The 26,183-nt window shown below is 45.0% G+C and overlaps 1 long non-coding RNA gene across 1 annotated transcript; it reads left to right on the top strand.

The window, feature by feature from the left end:
• The first annotated feature begins 22,712 nt into the window (after positions 1 to 22,712).
• On the top strand, positions 22,713 to 25,583 carry LOC119281381. Its single transcript, XR_005138395.1, has 4 exons — positions 22,713 to 23,055; positions 23,136 to 23,332; positions 24,369 to 24,415; positions 25,036 to 25,583. It is a non-coding gene; the product is annotated as an uncharacterized LOC119281381 (long non-coding RNA).
• Positions 25,584 to 26,183: the final 600 nt, after the last annotated feature.

Genomic DNA, 26,183 nt, shown 5'->3' with positions numbered 1-26,183 from the left:
GTTACCAGTCCTTAATGGCAACCAATCACACCATAGACTAGCCATATACTCTGCTCCTGGAGAGGTTACTAACATGGGTGACCTAAGGGCTTGGGTTGGCAGCTTATACTTATCCACAAATCCCCTTGATATGTATGAATGCGATGCACCAGTATCAAAAAGAACAATTGCAGTAAATGTCTTAACCAAAAACTTACCTATTACTGCATTTGGCTGGGCTTCAACCTCCTCCATGCTAACGTGGTTCACCTGTCCTTTATTGAAAGGGTTGGGCTTCATCCCAGAGCTTCCATTGCCGTTTCCATTCTTCGCTTCAGGACATTCAGTGGCATAATGTCCGGTCTTCTGGCATTTGTAATAGGTGATGTGGCTTAGATCCCTCTTGTCTGGTGTTGATGGGTTGGTGCGGTTCTGTCCGTTGCTTCCTCCATTCCCATTACCATTCTTGGGGCCACTATGGTTGTGCGAACTACCTCCTCCATGGGTATGCTGAAAATGTTCTCCCGAGTTCAGGGTAAAACGAGGCTTCTGCTGAGCTCCAGAATTGTACTTCCCTTGTCCATACTTCCTCTTGCCGCTGTCAATCTGCTGCTGCTTCCCTTCAATCATAAGAGATCTATCTACCAACTCCTGGTAATTGCTGAAGGTTGCTACCATCAACTGCATGCTCAGTTCATCATTCAGTCCTTCCAGAAACTTCTCCTTCTTAGCTGCATCTATAGCAACGTCATCTGGGGCATAACGTGCTAACTTACTAAAGTCATCCACATACTGGCCAACTGTACGTCCTCCTTGGCGCAAGTTGTGAAACTCACGCTTCTTCATGGCCATAGCTCCTGCTAAAACATGGGTAGTATGGAAAGCCTACTGGAACTGATCCCATGTGACAGTGTCGATAGGATAAGTGGCTGCGAAATTCTCCCATCATGATGTTGCGGGTCCATCAAGCTGATGTGCGGCAAAATGCACCTTCTCCGCATCTGTGCATCCTGCAGTGGTCAACTCCCTTCCCATCTTGTGGAGCCAATCATCTGCAACTATCGGCTCGGTGCTACTGGAGAACACCGGCGGATTCAGCCTCAAGAAATGGGCTAAGTGATCAATAGGTGGTGGTGGTGGTGGGTTGTTTTTGTTGTTGTTGTTGTTGTTGTTGTTGTTCCCCTGATTCTGATTCTGGACTAGCATCTGCATCAATGCATTCTGCTGCTGGATCAACTGGGTGAGCTTGGATGGGAAAGCAAATCCATTGTCACGTCCCGGAGGCATCTGAGGGTTTTAGAAAAGATGAGAAAATAGGATAGAATGAGGTCTAGAGAGAAAAACACTACCCATATGCACATGAGACAAACACAAACAATATCACTTCAAACAATCAAACAAGGGCATACAACGGTCTAACTATCGTTACAACAGTGCTCGGACTATACTATATACAAGGGGGAAATACTACTACTGTTATGGTGGTCAACTAGAAAAACTGCTTGGTCGAGACTCCATGATATCTACTCGAGCTTCATCAACAAAGTCATCATCGCTATCGTCTGGGTCCGAGTCAGTGTCGTCGAAGATGATGTAGTTCTCCGGGCAAGTGCAATCACCGTCTTCTTCTCCAGTCGCGGGGAATCCCATGAATACTTTTAGCTTCTTCTTCAGATCATCATCCTTCTCCACGAGTGTCGCTATTTCCTCCTCATATCCATCGCGCGTAGACTTGAGTTCTTCCTCCAACTCCGTGATCTTGGTTAATGCCTTCTTCAGATCTATCATGCCTGCGCACATCTGGTTCTCCTGGCGACGAATGTGCTGGTTTAACTCCTGGATGAAAGCTGCAATTGATCTATCCTTCCTGGTGCTGATCATCTCCCATTGCTCATCTCAGCGCCCACAAATCTGGTAGATAGTATCCTTGAGATCCTTGTGGTAAACTTCTCCAAGGCGTCCCATGGTGATGTGAGGTGCCATGCTCTTTCCTAGGCTCCAGGTTGGTGCATCAAAGGAAAACTCTATGGGCTCAATGACGGGCATGAACGCCCTTCCTGGAAATTGAACTTGAATCATCCAGCGCTCTTCTTCGGGTAAAGTGGCGATGTAGGTCCCGGTGAAGCTTGGTACTCCGATGTTTAGGTATCTAGTGACTTCTTTCAAGTGGTGTCCAAAGGGTGTATCATCATCCGGTTGCGTGAACTTGTTCCTTGCATCCGCCATCCTAAAAGAGTAGAAAAGACGAGGAGTCAAAAATGAGAAGAGAGTAGTGAGCTAGGGCTTTAGCTTAGTGGTCGTGTCCTATAGTCAGCGTGTGCTCTGATACCATCTTGTAGCAACCAGACCTCAAACAGTCTGATCTCTATGCATCAGTGTCATCCCTGGATCAGTAATGCTGAAAAATATAGTACTTGAAGGATTTATAACATAGTAGCAATCACACACTTATTACATCGAATGTCTCAAAAGTGAACTTATTACAATAAATATGGCTTAAGGACATCTAATAACGATAACAGCAGAAGGCTTGGAAGATAAGCGAGTCCATCAACTCCAACGGCATCTCTGAGTATAAGACCACGACCTAAGGCACCTTACTCATGATCTGAAAAGTCTGCAACATGAACGTTGCAGCCCGAAAATGGGTCAGCACATGGAATATGCTGGCAATGTAACACATAGAGAGTAATGAACAGAATAATGCTATCACTACATGCATATATGGCTGGTGGAAAGCTCTATGGTTATAGTTTTGCATAAAGCCAATTTTTCCCTACTGCAAAAGGAATAAATTTTATTTAACTATCATGGTGGCTGTTAAAAATTGAGAAGGGTACTCCAACTCAATCCAAATTAAGCATCATCATTAACCCAACAAGATTAAATTAAGTAACATGATGAGATTCACATGATAATCCAAGTACTAGATACTCAAAACGTCCATAACCGGGGACACGACTAACCATGATTAGTTTATACACTCCAAAATAAAATCTTATTTGATTTTATTATCAAATCCTCAATATTTCTTTATTTTGGGAAAGTCATTTTATTCCCTCTCTCATATATTTTATAACAGAAATAATTGAAGATAAAATAATAAAATCAAATGATCCTATTTTCAAAATTTGAGAAAATTCAAATATGAAAATAATGAAATCCCCAACTCTCTCCGTCGGTCCTTGAGTTGCGTAGAATTTCTAGGATCAAGCCAAAATGCAATAAAATATGATATGCAATGATGATCTAATGTATAACATTCCAAATTGAAAATTTGGGATGTTACAAGTTGTGGGTGGTGATCGTCATACTGCTTACCGCCAATGTCTTAATTTATTGGTAACTGGCAGGAGCCATATGGTTGTCGCTTTAATGTATGAAATACAAGCGCTATGTAATTGCTTTACTTTATCACAAAGCGGTAGCGATAGTCGTAGAAGAAATGGTTGGCGAGATGAGCATGACGCTACGATGGAGATCAAGGTGTCAAGCCGGTGACGATGGAGATCATGATGTTGCTTCGATGATGGAGATCAAAAGCACAAGATGATGATGGCCATATCATGTCACATATTTTGATTGCATATGATGTTTATCTTTTATGCATCTTATTTTGCTTAGTACGGCGGTAGCATTATAAGATGATCCCTCACTAAAATTTCAAGGTATAAGTGCTCTCCCCGAGTATGCACTGTTGCGAAAGTTCTTCGTGCTGAGACACCACGTGATGATCGCATGTGATAAGCGTTCAAATACAATGGGTGCAAGCCAGATTTGCACACGTGGAATACTCGGGTTAAACTTGATGAGCCTAGCATATACAGATATGGCCTCGGAACAGTCAAGACGGAAAGTTCGAACGTGAATCATAGAGTAGATATGATCAACATAGTGATGTCCACCATTGAAGACTACTCCATCTCACGTGATGATCGGACATGTTTTAGTTGATTTGGATCACGTATCATTTAGATGACTAGAGGGATGTCTATCTAAGTGGGAGTTCTTAAGTAATATGATTAATTGAACTTAATTTATCATGAACCTAGTCCAGATAGTTTTTTGCATATCTATGTTGTAGATCAATGGCCCGTGCTACCGTTATTTTGAATTTGAATGCGTTCCTAGAGAAATCTAAGTTCAAAGATGTTGGTAGCAACTACACGGACTGGGTCCGTAACTTGAGGATTATCCTCATTGCTGCACAGAAGAATTATGTCCTTGATGCACTGCTAGGTGTACCACCTGCCCCAGCAACTGCAAACATTGTGAATGCATGGCAGACGTGTGTTGATGAACTATAATATGCAAGAGATGGAAAAGACTATTCTCGAGCTCTTTGCGATGCTAAAGGTCACGGAGGTAGAAATCAAAAAGGAGCATCAAGTGTTGATGGTTAACTAGACCACTAGTTTCAAGAAGAAGGGAAAGGGTAAAAAGAAGGGGAACTTCAAGAAGAATGACAAGCAAGTTGTCACTCCCGGGAAGAAACCTAAAAATGGACCCAAGCCTGAAACTGAGTGCTTCTACTGCAAAGGGACTGGTCACTGGAAGCGGAACTGCCCCAAGTATTTGGCGGATAAGAAGGATGGCAAAGTGAGCAAAGGTATATTTGATACAAATGTTATTGATGTGTACCTTACTAATTCTCGTAGTAGTGTCTGGGTATTTGATACTGGTTCGGTTGCTCATATTTGTAACTCGAAGCAGGGACTACAGATTAAACGAAGACTGGCTAAGGATGAGGTGACGATGCGTGTCAGAAATGGTTCCAAGCTTGATGTGATCGCCGTCAGCATGCTACCTCTACATCTACCTTCGGGATTAGTTTCAGACCTGAATAATTGTTATTTGGTGCTAGCGTTGAGCATGAACATTATATCTGGATCTTGTTTATGTGAGACGGTTATTCATTCAGAGAATAATGGTTGTTCTATTTATATGAGTAATATCTTTTATGGTCATGCACCCTTGAAGAGTGGTCTATTTCTGTTGAATCTTGATCGTGATGATACACATATTCATAATATTGATGCCAAAAGATGCAAAGTTGATAATGATAGTGCAAATTATTTATGGCACTGCCGTTTGGGTCATATTGGTGTAAAGCACATGAAGAAACTCCATAAAAATGGACTTTCGTAATCACTTGATTATGAATCATTTGATACTTGCAAACTGTGCCTTATGGGCAAGATGACTAGAACTCCGTTCTCCGGAACTATGGAACGAGCTAGTGACTTATTGGAAATAATACATAACAATGTATGCTGTCCAATGAGTGTTGATGCTCATGGCGGGTATCGTTATTTTCTAACCTTCACAGATGATTTGAGCAGATATGGGTGTCGGTGTCAAAACCGGCGGATCTCGGGTAGGGGGTCCCAAACTGTCCATCTAAGGCTAATTGTAAAAGGAGGCGAGGGACACAATGTTTACCCAGGTTCGAGCCCTCTCAATGGAGGTAATACCCTACTTCCTGATTGATTGATCTTGATGATATGAGTATTACAAGAGTTGATCTACCACGAGATCATAGAGGCTAAACCCTAGAAGCTAGCCTATGATTATGATTGTTGTCGTCGTACGGACTAAACCCTCCGGTTTATATAGACAACGGAGGAGGCTAGGGTTACATAGAGTCGGTTACAGAGAAGGAGATCTACATATCTGAATTGCCATGCTTGCCTTCCATGCAAAGGAGAGTCCCACCCGGACACGGGACGAAGTCTTCAATCTTGTATCTTCATAGTCCAACAGTCCGGCCAAAGTATATAGCCCGGCTGTCCGAGGACCCCCTAATCCAGGACTCCCTCAATGGGTATATCTACTTAATGAAACACAAGTCTAAAACATTTGAAAAGTTCAAAGAATTTCATAGTGAAGTGGAGAATCATCGTAACAAGAAAATAAAGTTTCCACGATCTGATCGTGGAGGAGAATATTTGAGTTACGAGTTTGGCCTTCATTTAAAACAATGTGGAATAGTTTCACAGCTCATGCCACATGGAACACCACATCATAATGGTGTGTCCAAACGTCGTAACCGCACTTTATTGGATATGGTGCGATCTATGATGTCTCTTACCGGTTTACCACTATTGTTTTGGGGTTATGCATTAGAGACAGCTGCATTCACTTTAAAGAGGGCACCGTCAAAGTCCGCTGAGACGACACCGTATAAATTGTGGTTTGGTAGGAAACCTTAGTTTTCGTTTCTTAAAGTTTGGGGATGCGATGCTTATGTCAAAATTCTTCAACCCGATAAGCTCGAACCCAAATCAGAGAAATGTGTCTTCATAGGATACCCTAAGGAAACAATTGGGTACACCTTCTACCACATGTCGGAAGGCAAGATTTTTGTTGCTAAGAACGGAACATTTCTAGAGAAGGAGTTTCTCTCGAAAGAAGTGAGTGGGAGGAAAGTACAACTTGATGAGGTAATTTTACCTGCTCTCAATTTAGAAAGCAGCTCATCCGAGAAATCAATTCCCATGATGCCTACACCAACTGGAGAAGAAGATAATGATAAAGATCATGAAACTACATATCAAGTTGCTAAAGAACCTCGTAGGTCTGGCAGAGCATGATCCGCCCAGAGTGGTATGGTAATTCTGTTCTGGAGGTTTACTTGACCATGACGAACCTACGAACTGTGAAGAAGCTATGATGAGCCCAGATTCCGACAAATGGCTTGAGGCCATGAAATCTGAGATAGGATCCATGTATGAGAACAAAGTGTGGAGTTTGGTGGATATGCCCGATGATAGGCGACCCATAGAGAATAAATGGATCTTCAAGAAGAAGACTGACGCTGTGTGAGGACCAAGGTAGTCAGAATCCCGATTCGACTGCTAGAATCCTACGACTTCACGACCCTACAGAAGCTTGTCGATCCAAATCCCACTATGAATCCGAATCAGGTAGAATCCATGTTGGGTCGCGATCCAAATCATAGAATCCTATACAAAATTGTACAATCCCGACTATGCTATGGACTATATCCGATTCTACTAACTTACCTAAGCCGTTTGTTTAGTTGTAGCAAAATAGTATGCCATCATCCAAACCCCTTTTCATATACCTCATGGACCTTTATTCCCCTCCCAAGTCCAAATGCTCAGCCGTAGACACCTTTGATCTAGCTCTTAGAAACCCAAGATCGAAATTGAGGATCAGGCTGGTCGACATATGTAATTGGCATGAAAAGGAGGATGCTTCAAAATTGATCATAGAAGGAGATCAAGACCCTTCAAGGTTTAGCACTGTAGGTCAGATAGACAAGTGATCGACTATTCCCGCACTCTAAAAAGAACATAAGTATATTTCGTGCATTGAAGGTTTAAATGTTCTGCATATTTCCCTCTGATATATGTTCCATACATGCGAGCTAGATGGTAGGTTAGCCATAAAAAGAAGTGGAATACAACTAGCATTGATGTGTACATTCTTTGCTCCATATTTCGTCTCAAAACTCTCTAGAACCCATATAAATATCTTGTGTGCATATGAAATATCTTATTTGAGTAAATCAAGTAGAATCCTCGATTCCACGACTCGATCTTATGACTCAATTCTGTCCGAGGAAAACCGATCTGACTCCGAATCCCGACTCTAACTACCTTGGTCAAGACCCCGACTTAGTGCCACACCGATCTAGCATGTAACACCTCATATCACTTTGCGGCCTCACGCACGGTATTTCCATAGGTGTCGCCTTACCAGGCCCAGGACCGTTTGCGCCTTTTGGAACACGTATATGATAATGTCGCTAGCATCCATATGACAAGGAGCCCAGGCTGACATGGCTAGTCGTGAACCCAAAGTGGCACTAACTTACAGGGACAGGCATACATGACCCAACAATGAACGTGTCGGTCATAAGTGAGTGAATCCGGGCTGTAGCAGCTGGGCTAGCAAGACTCCGATAAACCGGGCTGTAGCAGGCTAACAGGACTCTGGTGGACACCGCGTGACATTTCCCCGAAGGGACAGACACAGGAACGAAGAAGGACACATGCCGGCCGACCTAAGTGTTTCAGAGCAGTAGCAAGCTACCAGGGCTCAGTGGAAGCACTAGGAGACATTTCTCGGTAAGAGAGGCTACCAAGGATAAACAACTAGATAGTCAGATCCCACACATACCAAGCATTTCAATAACATACACACAATATGCTCGATATGTGCAAATACAACATGGCATCACAACATGACTCTACAACTCAAGTATTTATTCAATAGGCTCCGAGGAGCGAGATATTACAAACATGGGTCTCTCGACCCAGCATTCAGAGCATACAATCAAGCACAAGCGGAAGATTAATATGTATGGGTACAGACATCTACAAATGAAAAGGGGATGAGAAGCCTATCTATCTACCAGATCCTGCCGAGGGCACAAGATCGTAGATGAGGTAACAAGCTAAATGTCGAAGTCCACGTGGAACTACTAGCGAGACTGAAGTCTCCCTACAAAAACATAAATTAAGCAACGTGAGTACAAATGTACCCAGTAAGACTTACATTAGAACTAACTACATATGCACCATTATCAACAAAGGGGTGGTGGGGTTTAACTGCAGCAAGCTAGCTTTGACTCGGTGGCTATCCTGAACTACGACTGCAAGTAACTCTTTTGGGGTGGCGCACACGAGTCCACATATTCACCATATAATTACACCACTATGGATCCGCTCCCGTCTCCCTATGAGAACGCCATCCATAGCACTCACGCTTATCTTGCGTATTTTAGAGTATCCACTGTCACTTTTCTATGAACTGTACAGGCAACCCAGAAGTCCTTTATCGCGGACACGGCTATTCGAATAGATAATGTTAACCCTGCAGGGGTGTACTTCTTCACACACGCTCTCACCACTTATCGCCGTTTACACAACATGTACTCGTCAACCTTCAAGCGGAAGCCCAGCGAGGGTGTCGGCCACGACCTGACTAACCACACAAGTCTCTCGTGCAGGTTTATCGCCTATTCGGGTTCCATCCGCAAGGAGATCCGGCCGGGGTGTCGCTCACGGCCCCAAACGATGTGAGCAGGGTTCCCAAGCCCACCATCTAGGTGCCACTTGGTACACCGTGCCACTATGCCTAGTCTGTCCCAAGCCCACCTGTACCGGGTGCCACTTTGGTAGACTACTAACACTACCTACAAACACCAGAAACTAGTTGCAACTCCTGGACAGAGATCAAGCTAATTAATAAGCCGAGAGGGTTCGAGTTACCGGAACCCAATGTGTGGTAGTAACTGTTCATGGATCACAAACACAGAACTCAGTTCCTGAGGATGGTTTCAATGAGACAACCCACCATGTACTCCTACATGGCCTCTCACCGCTACCTTTACCAAATCATGTTCACACACTTAGCTCACACACAGTAGGACATGTTCACACACCTCCGATTCATCCCCGATGAATCAGACCTGACTCAACTCTAAGTAGTAGCAGGCATGATAAACAAGCATGAATGAGTAGGCACATCAGGGCTCAAACAACTCCTACTCATGCTAGTGGGTTTCATCTATTTACTGTGGCAATGACAGGTCATGCGGAGGAAAGGGGTTCAACTATCGCAGCATGTAACAATTGAATCGTTGTTGTCCTAATACAGTAAAAGAGAGCAGGAGCGAGAGAGTGGGATTGTATCGGAATGAACAAGGGGATTTTGCTTGCCTGGCACTTCTGAGGATAATATAGTTCTTCATCGGTGTCATCGATCTCATCGTCGGAACAACATCTACTGAGGGGGAACAATAACGGTAAAAAGAGAAGAAGCACAGTCAATGCAATGCAACAATATGATGCATGATATGACATGGCAAAATGAGTGTGTTGGGCTAATGCATCTACAACCAGGGTGGTTTGAGCTCATTTGAACCAAAGATTCAAATGCAAACTCAAGTTATGGGTTTATAAAGTGCATTAACATGTTTTGAGCTAAACAGAAAGGTTAAGTTGTTTAAACATGCATGAAACCAATACAGATGGATTCATTGGATTTTTCTGATAATTTTTCATATATAACTTATTTCATTCTGAGTTACGGTTGATTTTATATGAATTTTTGAAGTTTATAACATTTTCGGGAATTTCCTGATTGTTATTAAAACTAGAAAATCATTAATTGCATCAGCACTGTGTCATGCCTGCGTCAGCAGTCAACTGGGTTGACCCAGGTCAAACCTGATGTGTGGGGGCCATATGTCAGCGACACAAGGCTAATCCCGTCAAACCTAGCGCTGACTGGGGCTTGACCAGGCCAGGGGCCCACTGTCAGTGTCTAATGGTGGTCCAGCTAGCGGGGGTTAGTGCTAATGACGAGGCCACATCGGAGTTTCGCTAGCGGCGACCTAAACTGCGGCGGCAACTCGCCGGACTTGAGTTGCGGGCCACAGCTGGATGCGTGAAGGCCACCAGGAGGTAGCCCGCGCTCGACCGCGTCTAGCAGAGCGATTGGAAGGCCTCGGAGTCGCCGGAGATGACGACGGGAGCACAAAGGCGGCGGCCGGAGCTCGAACAGGGTTGGGTTCGGTGCTACGGTGCACGGGAGGAGGAGCTGGTGGTGGCTACGGGCTCCTGGTGGTGCGCTGAGCACAACAGTGAGCTTGGCTTCGAGCCATTGTGGCTCTAGCCACGACGGCGCCATGGCCGGCAGCGGGGAGCTTTCGGGTGCGGTGAAAACGGCGGCTACGGAGGCCAAACGAGCACGAGAGCTAGGGGGAGAGGAAGAGGAGCTCACAGCGGGGTCGGAGAGGGGGTCAGCGAGCTCGGGGAGGCCCTGTGGACGACGAATCGGCGGCGACAATCTCCGGTGCCCGACGATGGAGACGACGATGCTGGCGACGTTCCAGGGCTTCCGGGCTTGCCTCCGTTGGCTTGGAGCTCCAGGGCGATGTGGCGGAGCCGATGGCCACCGCGGGTAGGCGAGGCAGTGGCGCTGGGGACAGCAGCGGCGAGCGGCGGCGACGGGGGCGCTCAGGTCAGGTGAGAGGGCGAGGGAGAGGACGAACAGAGGGGGGAAGCGAACGTGAAGGCTCTAGGGTCCGCGTGGCGCACCTAGCGATGTCCAGGAGCAATCGACAAGCATGAGGTGGCCGGCGCGTGCGCGCGCGCGTCGAGCACACGCCCTCCTACCTACTGGCATGAGGTTGAAGACGGTGGCGGCTGTGGTGGGCTGGGCCGCACAGTGCTGGACCAGCACAGGAGCTGGGCTGGCTCTGGTGGGCTCGCTCTAGTGGGCTGCACAGGTAAGCACTTCTCTCTCTCTCTCATTTGTTTCTGTTTTTTTATTTTGTTTCTCTGTTTTGGTTTAATAATAATGCTAAACCATTTCATAAAATCCTGGAAATAATTATGGGTGCTTTCTAAATTATTCCAGTGACCCTTAACAATTTCCAACATTTTTGGAGCATCTAAAAAATATATATAGCATTTAAATAGCCCCAAATCAAATATGTTTGGATTAATTCAAAGTCCAAATATGTCCTGCAAAAATGTGAACCATTTTTGGTAGATGCTTCCACCTTGATCCAGAAACGATGAACAATTTTAAAGGGCATTTTGAAATCATTGAAAAATATTTTGGTTGAACCTATTTGAATTCCCTTTGATGCTAGGGTTTGAACATCCCCATTTCAAATTTCCATGAAAGTTAAACATGATGCAAGCAATATGCAAACACTAGGAAGCACCAGAAGCTAGGGATGTGACAACTCACCCCCACTAAACAAGAATCTCGTCCCGAGATTCAAGCGTAGGGTAGGATGAAGGGGGAACGCAAACTAACATAAAATTCACGATCCAGGTGGAACTTCATAAGAACGTTGAATCGATCACCATCATTGTCTCAATGTCTTGCCCCGAGAACTCCAACTAACACGACAATGAGAGGAAAAGGAAAACTCTAGAGGGATCGATCTTTTCGAAGGTCGAACAACTCAGGATCAACTCACGGAGTCAGACATTGAAACATCTCTCGAGCTGAGACAAAAAGCACACATCTAGAGGGATGGAGTGGAACAGATGACGAGGGTTCACTAGGTAGACAACAATTCCACACCTAAGAGGGTGGTGAATGGTTGTCAACGTAGCGAGGAGTTGAGTTGCCATGATACCACAACGAGACACCTTATGGATGGTGACTCATAGATATATCCCCTTAGGTGGCAAAAAGAATTACCTTTGTTTCAGAGATCATTAAAACTCTTTATACCAGCCTAAGGCAATTCTCGAGCGATCGTTTGGAGCGGTTCGGTAGAATGGCATACCCGGATTAGAATGGATGATGTTGGTTACCTTGTTGAAAACAACACAAGGGATGATTTTAGTAACTGGGGAGAAGCTCAACAGTAGAGAGTAAGTCCACTGTTTGAAAAGTTATAGCATAACTGAAGAAGCTGAGAGCAATCCCAGTTAGTGCCGATGATAACACCTAGCACTTGTGCATGCCTTCAAGAACTTGAGCATTTCCATATTCATCAAGGTTTTACCAATATCCGTGTCAAGGATCCTGGCAGCACAACTTACTACCATGATGAATGGTGATGGAGGATGCAGATGCAAAGGAAGATAACACCTTCTCAAATTTCACCTTAGCAAGGCCAAGGGATCAAAATTCGGATGATCGATCGAGAGACATTTAGCACTCCGCTTCTAATGTTCTCCTTGATGTGCTAGCACAACCCATTTATAGATATGGTTTGATAACTAGAACATCAAGTAAAAGGTCGGACTTCGGGAGCACAAGAATCCATAAGGAGTAACTTATTGGAGTAAATCCTACGAAATCCTTCTGGGGAGGTGGCCAACTTCCTCAATCAAGATACTACAACAACAAGTCTTCCGGCTAGGTGTGTTGTCCACGACATCCACTTTACCGGGTTACAGAGAGACCATTATTATAGTTCTTGGGAAACGTTCCAACCATCATATCTGCCTGAGATTCAGATCTTGTTGGTGTCAGAATAATCCAGACTCATCGAGTCTAGGAAGAAAAATGAAAGTTTGCAACACAAATCGATGAGATGATGTTGTGAGATTCTCAGGAAATGAACTACGATAGCAAGCTCCAAAACATGAGCTGGTTCTGCTACACACGTGTGAACACGCTGTCCCAGACAAACATGATCACATGGTAGTCTTACAAAAAAATACCGAGTACTGGTAGGGAACCATCATCGGAGATATCGAAGTCTTGTGCATTACCATGGATTAGCACTTAACTCCTTTTCCTTGAACAAGTCAATCAGTGGCTTAGTGTGCTACATAGTTCATATGGGATGAAGATGATCAGTCTAACAGACCACAGAATACTTTGCACGTGCATGACTGACTTGAGATGATTCCAAAGGAGGTAAAACAAGCCTTCTCAAATTCATGGCGGCAACTTGCATCAAGTGCACATGAATTAGGGGGACTCACTTCTTTCGTCCAAACATATGCTTCAGGAACGAGTCATGAAGATAATGATTATAAAAGTTTCCAATACTAGCTGGATGTTTAACATGAATCATGGGGAAGGTAAAAATGTTGTCGATGGGCTCAACAACATGTCATCCAGATTTCCATGAAGATGGAATTCCATAATTATGTGAACACGGTGATAGCATTGGTCAGACCAAAAGATATAATGGAGCATGCTCGAGAAAAACCCACGAGTAGGACAACATTACGAATATCGTTGTTTCTGATTTGATCTGAGAATAGCCCACACTAAATCAAAGATTGGATAAGGTGATAGGTCCATTAACTGATCATAGGGACCAATCGGTGAAGATATCATCTTTCTTCAACACACACACACACAAAGATATCCCTTTGGAATGAGCTAAGTTGGACAAGCTTTCATCTTCCAACTCTCCAAGTTGTTGTTTAGCTTAACCAACTAGCTTAGGGTATCCAACACGGATTCTTGGAGAAAGGGTGGTTTACAAGAAACCAACTTGATCACGAACTCAACATAGCGGTCGGGTGACAACCTGGTAACACTTCCAAGAAGATATTCGGAAAATCACGAACCACCGATATGTTACTAAGCTCGAGAACGATCTTGCTTTTCAGGGCAAGACGATATGATCAAATGAGCGAGGATTTGACAAAATCCTAACTCATCAATCAAAGAGTGCACCAGGAAATAAGGACTAGGTTGCACCATTAATCTTAGAATGGTAATTCAAGAATGAACACGCTAAGAATGAAATTGTTGTCCATTAACTGCCGAGCAACAAGGTTGCTAGGAGTATTGATTTCACACATCACAGTTCACTTGTCGGTATTCCGGTTACAACAACACGGGGACCAAGGGATGAATAATGATGGCGAGAAGTATTACCACAATAAGAATTCATAAGAGAAGGTGCAATTCTCATGACATTCCTGACATAAAGTGGATAATACTTCAGGGTAGAACAGACCAAAAGCTTGATTGCATTTGATCTGCGGAATACAGCTGCTTTGACCCAATCCTAGAAATGGATGAGGTACTGGAGTTTGTTTCTCCTAGTCATTCTGAACTAGAATGGCTTGACGGACCAAAGAATGATAGGCACCGATGAACGAATGCACACATACTCTTGACTATCAATTGATAGGCGAAGGTCAGAAGACAACTAAAGAGGGACAACTCAAAGGAACATATGCCTTTCTAAGTTGTGGATGCATGGATTAGTATGCCGAACAAATTCAGCATATTTCTTTCGGATAACCCATGCAGAGAGCTAGGATTAGCAGAGTCACAATATAGAATGGGGAACTCATCGAGAGCACTCTTGTTGTGATCTTTTGGTTCAACGAGGAACTTCTGCCAAGGATGGTTCATGGCATTTGGAAGAATGATATACCACGAACCTCGAGGACTAATACAAAGGTTACTAATATCCTAAAGGAACTAGGAAACACTAACAACAAGAAGTAAGTAGAGAAATCTCGGGTTCAAAACCCAGTAATAGAATACCTACTACTAAGTGGCATCACGGGATGCTTCCGAGAATAATGGCCAGAATCATCACACTGGAAACACAACACATGGCTAGCTTGCTAGGTGATCCCCTAAGACACCTAGGGTCATAATAATAGCTCCAACACAAATGCCGAGGCAATGAAGTACCTCAACACACTAGTTAGTGTGGTTGATCTCGCACAAAGGAACTTCAGATCGATAAGGAGGAATTTGCAAATGCATCAGACTGTTTAGAAACCTGGGATGACTCGGACAGCATAACGGCTGTAAATGCTCAAAAAGATTTGAGACATTCTGCAAAATGGTGGCATAGCCACTCAAAAGCACAATATCAAGGTTTCGAGATCAACAGTTAACATACGGAAGTAGTAGGAAATGAACCGAGGCTTAAGTCCAACAATTCTATAAATCTACGGATTAGTAACACGTGATCCTGATAGAAAGAAGAGAAAGCCTAGTTCCTTAACCCCGTAGGAAAAATAAGATGACTCGGATCAGAGGGCATGCGGTATAAGGAGTACAAAGAGCCTTACGTTCCATCCCACAATCAATTCCCTTATATAACTAAAGAATTTCTAGACTCAACTTTGACCAGTTTGGCTTGGTAATCCTACAGGCAGTCAAACTCTAATACCAAAGATGTCAGGACCCCGACTCAGTGCCACATCGATCTAGCATGTAACACCTCATATCACTTTGCGGCCTCACGCACGGTATTCCCATGGGTGTCGCCTTACCAGGCCCGGGACCATTTACGCCTTTTGGCACACGTATATGATAATGTTGCTAGCATCCATATGACAAGGAGCCCGGGCTGACATGGCTAGTCATGAACCCAAAGTGGCACTAACTTACAGGGACAGGCATACATGACCCAGCAACGAATGTGTCGGTCATCAGCGAGTGAATCCGGACTGTAGCAGCTAGGCTAGCAGGACTCCGGTAAACCGGGCTGTAGCAGGCTAACAGGACTCTGGTGGACACCGCGTGACATTTCCCCGAAGGGACAGACACAGGAACGAAGAAGGACACATGCCGGACGGCCTAAGTGTTTCGGAGCAGTAGCAAGCTACCAGGGCTGAGTGGAAGCACTAGGAGACATTTCTCGGTAAGAGAGGCTACCAAGGATAAACAACTAGATAGTCAGATCCCACACATACCAAGCATTTCAATAACATACACACAATATGCTCGATATGTGCAAATACAACATGGCATCACAACATGACTCTACAACTCAAGTATTTATTCAATAGGCTCCGAGGAGCGAGATATTACAAACATGGGTCTCTCGACCCAGCATTCAGAGCATACAATCAAGCACAAGCGGAAGATTAATATGTATGGGTACAGACATCTACAAATGAAAAGGGGATGAGAAGCCTATCTATCTACCAGATCCTGCCGAGGGCACAAGATCGTAGATGAGGTAACAAGCTAAATGTCGAAGTCCACGTGGAACTACTAGCGAGACTGAAGTCTCCCTACAAAAACATAAATTAAGCAACGTGAGTACAAATGTACCCAGTAAGACTTACATTAGAACTAACTACATATGCACCATTATCAACAAAGGGGTGGTGGGGTTTAACTGCAGCAAGCTAGCTTTGACTCGGTGGCTATCCTGAACTACGACTGCAAGTAACTCTTTTGGGGTGGCGCACACGAGTCCACATATTCACCATATCAATACACCACTATGGATCCGCTCCCGTCTCCCTACGAGAACGCCATCCATAGCACTCACACTTATCTTGCGTATTTTAGAGTATCCACTTTCACCTGTCTATGAACTGTACAGGCAACCCAGAAGTCCTTTACCGCGGAGACAACTATTCGAATAGATAATGTTAACCCTGCAGGGGTGTACTTCTTCCCACACGCTCTCACCACTTATCGTCGTTTACACGGCATGTACTCGGCAACCTTCAAGCGGAAGCCCAGCGAGGGTGTCGATCACGACCTGACTAACCACACAAGTCTCTCGCCCAGGTTTATCGCCTATTCGGGTTCCATCCGCAAGGAGATCCGGCCGGGGTGTCGCTCACGGCCCCAAACGATGTGAGCAGGGTTCCCAAGCCCACCATCCGGGTGCCACTTGGTACACCGTGCCACTGTGCCTAGTCTGTCCCAAGCCCACCTGTACCGGGTGCCACTTGGTAGACTACTAACACTACCTACAAACACCAGAAACTATTTGCAACTCCTGGACAGAGATCGAGCTAATTAATAAGCCGAGAGGGGTCGAGTTTCCGGAACCCAATGTGTGGTAGTAACTGTTCATGGATCACAAACACAGAACTCAGTTCCTGAGGACAGTTTCAATGAGACAACCCGCCGTGTACTCCTACATGGCCTCTCACCACTACCTTTACCAAATCATGTTCACACACTTAGCTCACACACAGTAGGACATGTTCACACACCTCTGATTCATCCCCGATGAATCAGACCTGACTCAACTCTAAGCAGTAGCAGGCATGATAAACAAGCATGAATGAGTAGGCACATCAGGGCTCAAACAACTCCTACTCATGCTAGTGGGTTTCATCTATTTACTGTGGCAATGACAGGTCATGCAGAGGAAAGGGGTTCAACTACCGCAACATGAAACAGTTGAATCGTTGTTGTCCTAATGCAGTAAAGGAGAGCAGGAGTGAGAGTGTGGGATTGTATCGGAATGAACAAGGGGATTTTGCTTGCCTGGCACTTTTGAAGATAATATAGTTCTTCATCGGTGTCATCGATCTCATTGTTGGAACAACGTCTACTGAGGGGGAACAATACCGGTAAAAAGAGAAGAAGCACAGTCAATGCAATGCAACAATATGATGCATGATATGACATGGCAAAATGAGTGTTTTGGGCTAATGCATCTACAACCAGGGTGGTTTGAGCTCATTTGAACCAAAGATTCAAATGCAAACTCAAGTTATGGGTTTATAAAGTGCATTAACATGTTTTGAGCTAAACATCAAGGTTAAGTTGTTTAAACATGCATGAAACCAGTACATATGGATAGATTGGATTTTTCTGATCATTTTTCATATATAACTTATTTCATTCTGAGTTACGGTTGATTTTATATGAATTTTTGAAGTTTATAACATTTTCTGGAATTTCCTGATTATTATTAAAACCAGAAAATCATTAATTGCGTCAGCACTGTGTCATGCCTGTGTCAGCAATCAACTGGGTTGACCCAGGTCAAACCTGACGTTTGGGGGCCACACGTCAGCGACACAAGGCTAATCCCGGTCAAACCCAGCGCTGACTGGGGTTTGACCAGGCTAGGGGCCCACTGTTAGCGTCTAATGGTGGTCCAGCTGGCTGGGGTTAGTGCTAATGACGAGGCCACGTCGGCTCTCACCGGACTTTCACCGGCGTCGACCTAAACTGCGGTGGCAACTCGCCGGACTTGAGCTGCGGGCGACGGCTGGATGCGCGAAGGCCACCAGGAGGTAGCCCGCGCTCGACCGCGTCTAGCAAAGCGATCGGAAGGCCTCGGAGTCGACGGAGATGACGACGGCGAGCACAGAGGCGGCGGCCGGAGCTCGAACGGGGTTGGGTTCGGTGCTACGGTGCACGGGAGGAGGAGCTGGTGGTGGCTACGAGCTCCTGGTGGTGCGCTGAGCACAACGGTGAGCTTGGCTTCGAGCCACTGTGGCTCTAGCCACGACGGCGCCATGGCCGGCGGCGAGGAGCTTTCGGGTGCGGTGAAAACGGCGGCTATGGAGGCCAAAAGAGCACGGGAGCTAGGGGGAGAGGAAGATAAGCTCACGGCGGGGTCGAAGAGGGGGTCAGCGAGCTCGGGGAGGCCCTGTGGACGATGAATCAGCGGCAACGATCTCCGGTGCCCGACGGTGAAGGCGATGATGCTGGCGATGTTCCAGGGCTTTCGGGCTTGCCTCCATTGGCTTGGAGCTCCAGGGCGATGTGGCGGCGCCGATGGCCACAGCGGGGAGGCGATGCAGTGGCGCTGGGGACGGCAGCGGCGAGCGGTGGTGACGGGGGCACTCAGGTCAGGGGAGAGGGTGAGGGAGAGGGCGAACAGAGGGGGGAAGCGAACGTGAAGGCTCTGGGGTCCGCGTGGCACACCTAGCGATGTCTAGGAGCAAGCGGCAAGCATGAGGTGGCCAGCGCGTGCGCGCGCGTCGAGCACATGCCCTCCTTCCTACTGGCAGGAGGTTGAAGACGGTGGCGGCTTCGGTGGGCTGGGCCGCATAGTGCTGGACCAGCACAAGAGCTGGGCTGGCTTTGGTGAGCTCGCTCTAGTGGGCTGCACAGGTAAGCACTTCTCTCTCTCTCATTTGTTTCTGTTTTTTTATTTTGTTTCTCTGTTTTGGTTTAATAATAATGCTAAACCATTTCATAAAATCCTGGAAATAATTATGGGGGCTTTCTGAATTATTCCAGTGACCCTTAACAATTTCCAACATTTTTGGAGCATCTAAAATATATATAGCATTTAAATAGCCCCAAATCAAATATGTTTGGATTAATTCAAAGTCCAAATATGTCCTGCAAAAATGTGAACCATTTTTGGTAGATGCTTCCACCTTGATCTAGAAATGATGAACATTTTTAAAGGGCATTTTGAAATCATTGAAAAATATTTTGGTTGAACCTATTTGAATTCCTTTTGATGCTAGGGTTTGAACATCCCCATTTCAAATTTCCATGAAAGTTAAACATGATGCAAGCAAGATGCAAACACTAGGTAGCACCAAAAGCTAGGGATGTGACACGCTGACGGTAATGTTACTGTCTATAAAGCTCGACTTGTTGCAAAGGGTTTTCGACAAGTTCAAGGAATTGACTACGATGAGACTTTCTCACCCATAGCGATGCTAAAGTCTGTCTGAATCATGTTTCCAATTGCTGCATTTTATGATTATGAAATTTGGCAAATGGATGTCAAAACTGCATTCCTTAATGGATTTCTTAAAGAAGAGTTGTATATGATGCAACCAAAAGGTTTTGTCAATCCTAAAGGTGCTAACAAAGTGTGCAAACTCCAGTGATCCATTTTATGGACTGGTGCAAGCATCTCGGAGTTGGAATATACGCTTTGATGAGGTGATCAAAGCATATGGTTTATACAGAATTTTGGACAAGCTTGTATTTGCAAGAAAGTGAGTGGGAACTCTATAGAATTTCTAATATTATATGTGGATGACATATTGTTGATTGGAAATGATTTACAATTTCTGAATAACATAAAAGGATACTTGAATAAGATCTATAGAGATAGATCAAGACGCTTGATAGGACTTTCACAAAGCACATACCTTGATAAAGTTTTGAGGAAGTTCAAAATGGACCAGTCAAAGAAAGTGTTCTTACCTGTGTTACAAGGTGTGAAGTTGAATCATACTCAATGCTCGACCACTGCAGATGATAGAGAGAAAATGAAAGTCATTCCCTATGCTTCACCATAGGTTCTATCATGTATGCTATGCTGTGTACCAGACCTGATGGGTGCCTTGCTATAAGTTTAAGAGGGAGGTACCAAAGTAATCCAGGAGTGGATCACTGGATAGCGGTCAGTAACATCCTAAAGTACATGAAAAGGACTAGGGATAGGTTTCTCGTTTATGGAGGTGACAAAGAGCTTGTCGTAAGTGGTTAAGTCGACGCTAGTTTTGACACTGATCCGGATGACTCTAAGTCATAATCCTGATAAGTATTTTTATTGAATGTTGGAGCTGTCAGTTGGTGCAGTTCCAAGTAGAGCATCATGGCGGGATCTATGTGCGAAGCGGAGTACATAGCTACTTCGGAAGCAGCAAATGAAGGAGTCTGGATGAAGGAGTTCATATCCGATCTAGGTGTAATACCTAGTGCATCGGGTCCAATGAAAATCCTTTGTGACAATACTGTAGCAATTGCCTTGGCGAAGGAATCCAATTTTCACAAAAAGACCAAACACATCAAGAGACGCTTCAACTCCATCCGAGATTTCGTCAAGGAGGGATAAATAGAGATTTGCAAAATACATAAAGTTCTGAATGTTGCAGACCCGTTGACTAAGCCTCTTCCACGAGAAAAACATGATCAGCACCAAGACTCCATGGGTGTTAGATTCATTACAATGTAATCTAGATTATTGACTCTAGTACAGGTGGGAGACTGAAGGAAATATGCCCTAGAGGCAATAATAAAGTTGTCATTTTATATTTCCTTATTCATGATAAATGTTTATTATTCATGCTAGAATTGTATTAACCGGAAACTTGATACATGTGTGAATACATAGACAAAACTATGTATCCCTAGTATGCCTCTACTAGACTAGCTCGTTGATCAAAGATGGTTAAGTTTCCTAGCCATGGACATGAGTTGTCATTTGATAAATGGGATCACATCATTAGTGGAATGATGTGATGGACAAGACCCATGCGTTAGCTTAGCATAATGATCGTTTAGTTTTATTGCTACTGCTATCTTCGTGTCAAATATATATTCCTCCGACTATGAGATTATGCAACTCCCGAACATTGGAGGAATGCCTTGTGTGCTATCAAACATCACAACGTAACTGAGTGATTATAAATATGCTCTACAGGTATCTCCGAAGGTGTTTGTTGGGTTGGCACAGATCGAGATTAGGATTTGTCACTCCGAGTATCGGAGAGGTATCTCTAGGCCCTCTCGGTAATGCACATCATATGAAGCCTTGCAAGCAATGTGAATAATGAGTTAGTTACAGGAAGATGCACTACGAAATGAGTAAAGGTACTTGCCGGTAACAAGATTGAACTAGGTATGAAGATATCGACGACCGAATCTCGGGCAAGTAACATACCGATGACAAAGGGAAATAACATATGTTGACATTGTGGTTCGACCGATAAAGATCTTCTAAGAATATATGGGAACCAATATGAGCATCCAGGTTCCGCTATTGGTTATTGACCGGAGAGGTGTCTCAGTCATGTCTACATAGTTCTCAAACCCGTAGGGTCCGCACGCTTAACGTTCAATGACAATATGTATTATATGAGTTATGCATTTTGGTGATCAAAGATTGTTTGGAGTGCCGAATGAGATCATGGACATGACGTGGAGTCTCGAAATGGTCGAGAGGTAAAGATTGATATATTGGATGATAGTATTCGGACACCGGAATGGTTTCGGAAAGGTTCGGGTATTTTTTGTTGTACCGGGAGGTTACCAGAACACCCTGGGTAATTGTTGGGCCAACATGGGCCATAGGGGAGAGGGGAGTCAGCCCACAAGGGTGGCCGCGCCTCCGTCCCATGGGGAGTCCGAATTGGACTAGGGGAGGAGGCGCGCCTCCCTTTCCTTCTCCTCTTCCCTCTCCCTTCGCCTTCCCCCCCTCCATGAGAAGGAAAAAATAGGGGGGGGGGGGGAGGCACTACTAGGAAAAAGCTTATAGACAGAGCAATAGCTGCAGCGTGGGAATGGAAGCCGCGCTACTACTATTTAGTAGTAGCGCGGGTAAAAGCAGTGCACTACTACTAAAAAATAATAGTAGCGCGGGTCTACCGTTTCCATGCTACTACTAAATATCCCCCCATGTCAGCTTATAGTAGCAGCGAGGGGTATAAAAGCCGCGCCACTGCTATTTTCTAGTAGTAGCGCGTGCTGCAATTCCCACGCTACTACTATAAATTGACCGAATCAGCTAATGTACCCCACTTTAGCAGCAGTGAAGCACCCGTGGCCCGCGCTACAACTAGTGGCAACGCACCGCAACCTTATCTCCCCTGTCCCTTGCACCTCCCCCTCCATCGCCCCTCCCCCAACCAATCTTGCCCACACCGCAGATGCATCCTCTGCCCCCAAACGATGGCGACAAGGACGCCGGCAACCCGCGTCTCCTTCCACCTCCCCCAGCTCGTCTTCTCACCGGCCGCTTTGGAGGAGCCTCCTTTTGTGCGCCATCGTGGCCGGGCTGCGGTGACCACTAGAGGTCCGCCGCCGGCAGGAGGTCCCTCCTTCTCCACTACGAGGCACCAGCAGAGGAGGACTCCTCCTCCTTCCATCCCTAGCCATGGCATCCAACCTCTAACGCCGCTTGAAACCCTATCCCGAATCCGGCAGAGGTGCAGCAGCACGGGATCCCCTCCAAAAGTAGCATCTTCTTCTTCCTCTGGTTCTTCTTCTTCTTCCCCGGGTCTGATGCGTGTGTGTGTTCGCGTGGTTGTGTGCAGGCAGTTGCAGGAAGGGGCGGGCCATGGAGAAGCTGCTAGGTGTGGGCCTGAAGCCATGGATGGATAGCGTACGGCGAGGAGGCACTGAACAGAGCGGCGGGCAAGGACGATGTGAAGCTGCGCGCACCATCGTCGTATCCCTCCTCCACCTGCTGTTACTAGAAGCAAGTGCAGTACCATCTCATCTCATCCACGAGGTGAGCTCCCGTCCGCGTGCCCGCGAGCTGCTTGTGTTTATGCCCATATCGTTTTTCTGTTCACGACACCCCCATGGCTGCCTACAGCCTCTGCCCACCTACAATCCTCATTGTTTATTTAGTGCTCACTAACCCACATTGAACGATCCCAGTCGATGAATGAATGCATCTGGTCCAGCAAGAGGGGAGGGTAGAGCAGAGTAGGGCATACAATGTGTTTCTTTCCCATATACTTTTTCCTGCTTCAAGTACTAGCATAAGTATGATCATCATTAGAGGCTAATCTCCTTTTTGCTGGGTCATTGGATGCTAATCATAGTTTAAGACGTTGGTCGGTCAAGTCAAGCAAAACTAGTACGTATGTAGTGACATGTGATTCATCGGTCAAGTCAAGCAAGACACAGCTACACTCACTCTAAGTGACTCTGCTCTCCCCGTCCGGCCCTCGCATCCGCCACCTGCTGCTCAGCCTCGCCGGCCGGCAACACAGAGTTTCGTCCTGCACTATATTTCTTGCTCAATTGTTGTTAGTGCTTAGGTTGTACTAGTAGCAGCAGCACAAGTACAAGAAGGGTTTCAGATTTCTCACTTGTGCAAAGAATAAGTTCAGTCAATCTAATATACATACTTACACTGTAAATCCCTATGTACTTCCAGTGAATTCCCTTTGTAATGGTAGTGTTTGCAATGTAAAATTGCATTGTAAGATAGACTAATAAAAGACTGAAACTACAGTCCAAATAATTGTTACTTAACTGAAAATATGTAGACTGAAATTATGCACTGTAATTTAATGTGCATTTTTGTCCAGTAATGTGTATTCCTTCTCTTTTTGTTTTCCTGAATTTAAAGTGGTTTTGGACTGTAATTTTCAGTAATGTGTCACTTCTAGTTCACCTGAATATTTTTGTATTCTTATCAGTTTTGTGCCGCATTCTAAAGAAGTTCAGTAAATGTGTACGTCCCATTCTATAAATACAATATTTTACAAACCATTTAGATACAACAACCTAATCTTTGTTTTCTTTTTCACAAGAGCTATTTTTGGCTTACATGAAGGGATGCATGCTCTTCATCTTGCAGGTATGACTCATCCTTGCATTCTTACTTCGCCTTTGTTTCCTGCAGCTTCTTGATTCTGAAATTTTAAGATAAATTGTAAGTACTCAGTATCATGTTCTTAAGCAAAGCTACTGTTTTTTGCTTGAATTACAGTGTTTTGTCTGACCTAGGTATAGTGTCAATAAAATCTAAATTTCAATATGGAGATAGATTTTTTGTTGGCATCTTACATCACAGTAATTTACAACCAAGATAGGTTTACAATGTCTTTTTGATAGCAACTATAATGCATAGCTTCAGATTTTGCCAAACACACATGTATTTGTATGCATGACAGATACTGGGGTCAAATAGAATAACAAGTAAATCATTCATTTTGTCTTCATATTTACTTGAAGGACTGCATGTTCTTCATCTTTGTATGCCCCATGTATTTGCTTGTAAGCTTCAGTAGTGTTATCTATCTAGTCTGATTTATATACTCCTGGTAATTCTTTCATCTAGGATGCTTATGCCGTCTCAAAACTGTCAACCTGACTCATAGAATGATCTTTTTATTTAGGATTCATGGTTATTTTTTCTTTTTCTTGTTATTATGCATTACTAAGAGTTCATTGTACTAAGATTCCTTACAACTTTAGGCACCTGAGCTATTTACACAAGGAGGGGACCCAGCCTTCTTCACGGCTCGCGATAGTGTCTCCCATTTATTCGTTCGTGCGACAAGGAGGGGACTCGCCCTTCTTCATGTCTCGTGCAACAAGGACCAGCCTCTGGCTATACTATTGATTCGTGTGCATGTGCTAAAGAGTAAGAAAATACCCTACTGGATTTGGACGCTGACAAGCATTAACAAGTTTTCACTTTCCCGACGTGGCCACAGGGGTGATCGACGCGGACTACCGCTGCCTTGTGGGCGTCGTGCTCTTCAACCACTCGGAGGTGGACTTCACCGTGAAGCCCGACGACCGCGTCGCACAGATGATCGTCCAGGTGATCGTGACGCCGGAGGTCGCCGAGGTGGAGGACCTTGATACCATCATTTGGGGGGAGAAAGGATTGGGGTCCACCAGCATCTGAACTCCGAGCCTTGGTAGATACATCTAGAGAAGTGGTATGTTTAGGCTGCTGGTGGAACACTAGGAAAGGTACCCACCTTCGGTTGTGTGCGTTTATTGTTAAATGGAATCACGTGATCTCTTGCAGTTGAGATGTTCAATGTTGCATCCATGAATAGTGCAAGTGTCAAGATGGTCCTGTGACCTTAATTTATTTTGCACTCGAGGTGTCTCTCATCTTCATCCATGAATGTTGCATCTAATTTTTAGTTTTTTTAATTCTTAATTTGTTAGTAGTAGCGTGGGGGGAAATGTGCGCTGCTAGTATTTAAGATACTAGTAGCGTGTGGTATAATAGATGCGCTACTACTATTCTATTATTAGTAGCGTGGGTTTCAAATAGTAGTAGCGTGGGTGGCATCCGCGCTACTACTAACATTTTACTAGTAGCGCGGGTTGCACCCACGCTACTACTAACTTTTAGCTGTAGCGCGATACTAGTAGCCAACTTACCCGCGCTGCTAGTAGCCTTTTCCCTAGTAGTAAGGGCGAATCCTACTATGACTGGGAGTCCTAGTAGGACTCCCCCCTCCTTTGCGTGCCCCTTGTGGCCGGCCTCCTCCCCTCCTCCTTTATATATGGGGGCAGGGGGCACCCCAAGGCACATCAATTGTCTTAGCCGTGTGCGGTGCCCCTCTCCACCGTTTACTCCTCCAATCATATTGTCGTAG

Source organism: Triticum dicoccoides, chromosome 3B (assembly GCF_002162155.2).
Source record: "Triticum dicoccoides isolate Atlit2015 ecotype Zavitan chromosome 3B, WEW_v2.0, whole genome shotgun sequence".
NCBI classification, from domain to species: Eukaryota; Viridiplantae; Streptophyta; class Magnoliopsida; order Poales; family Poaceae; genus Triticum; species Triticum dicoccoides.
Note: the sequence above shows the minus strand (reverse complement) of the source record. Positions and strands in the feature narration are given on the sequence as shown.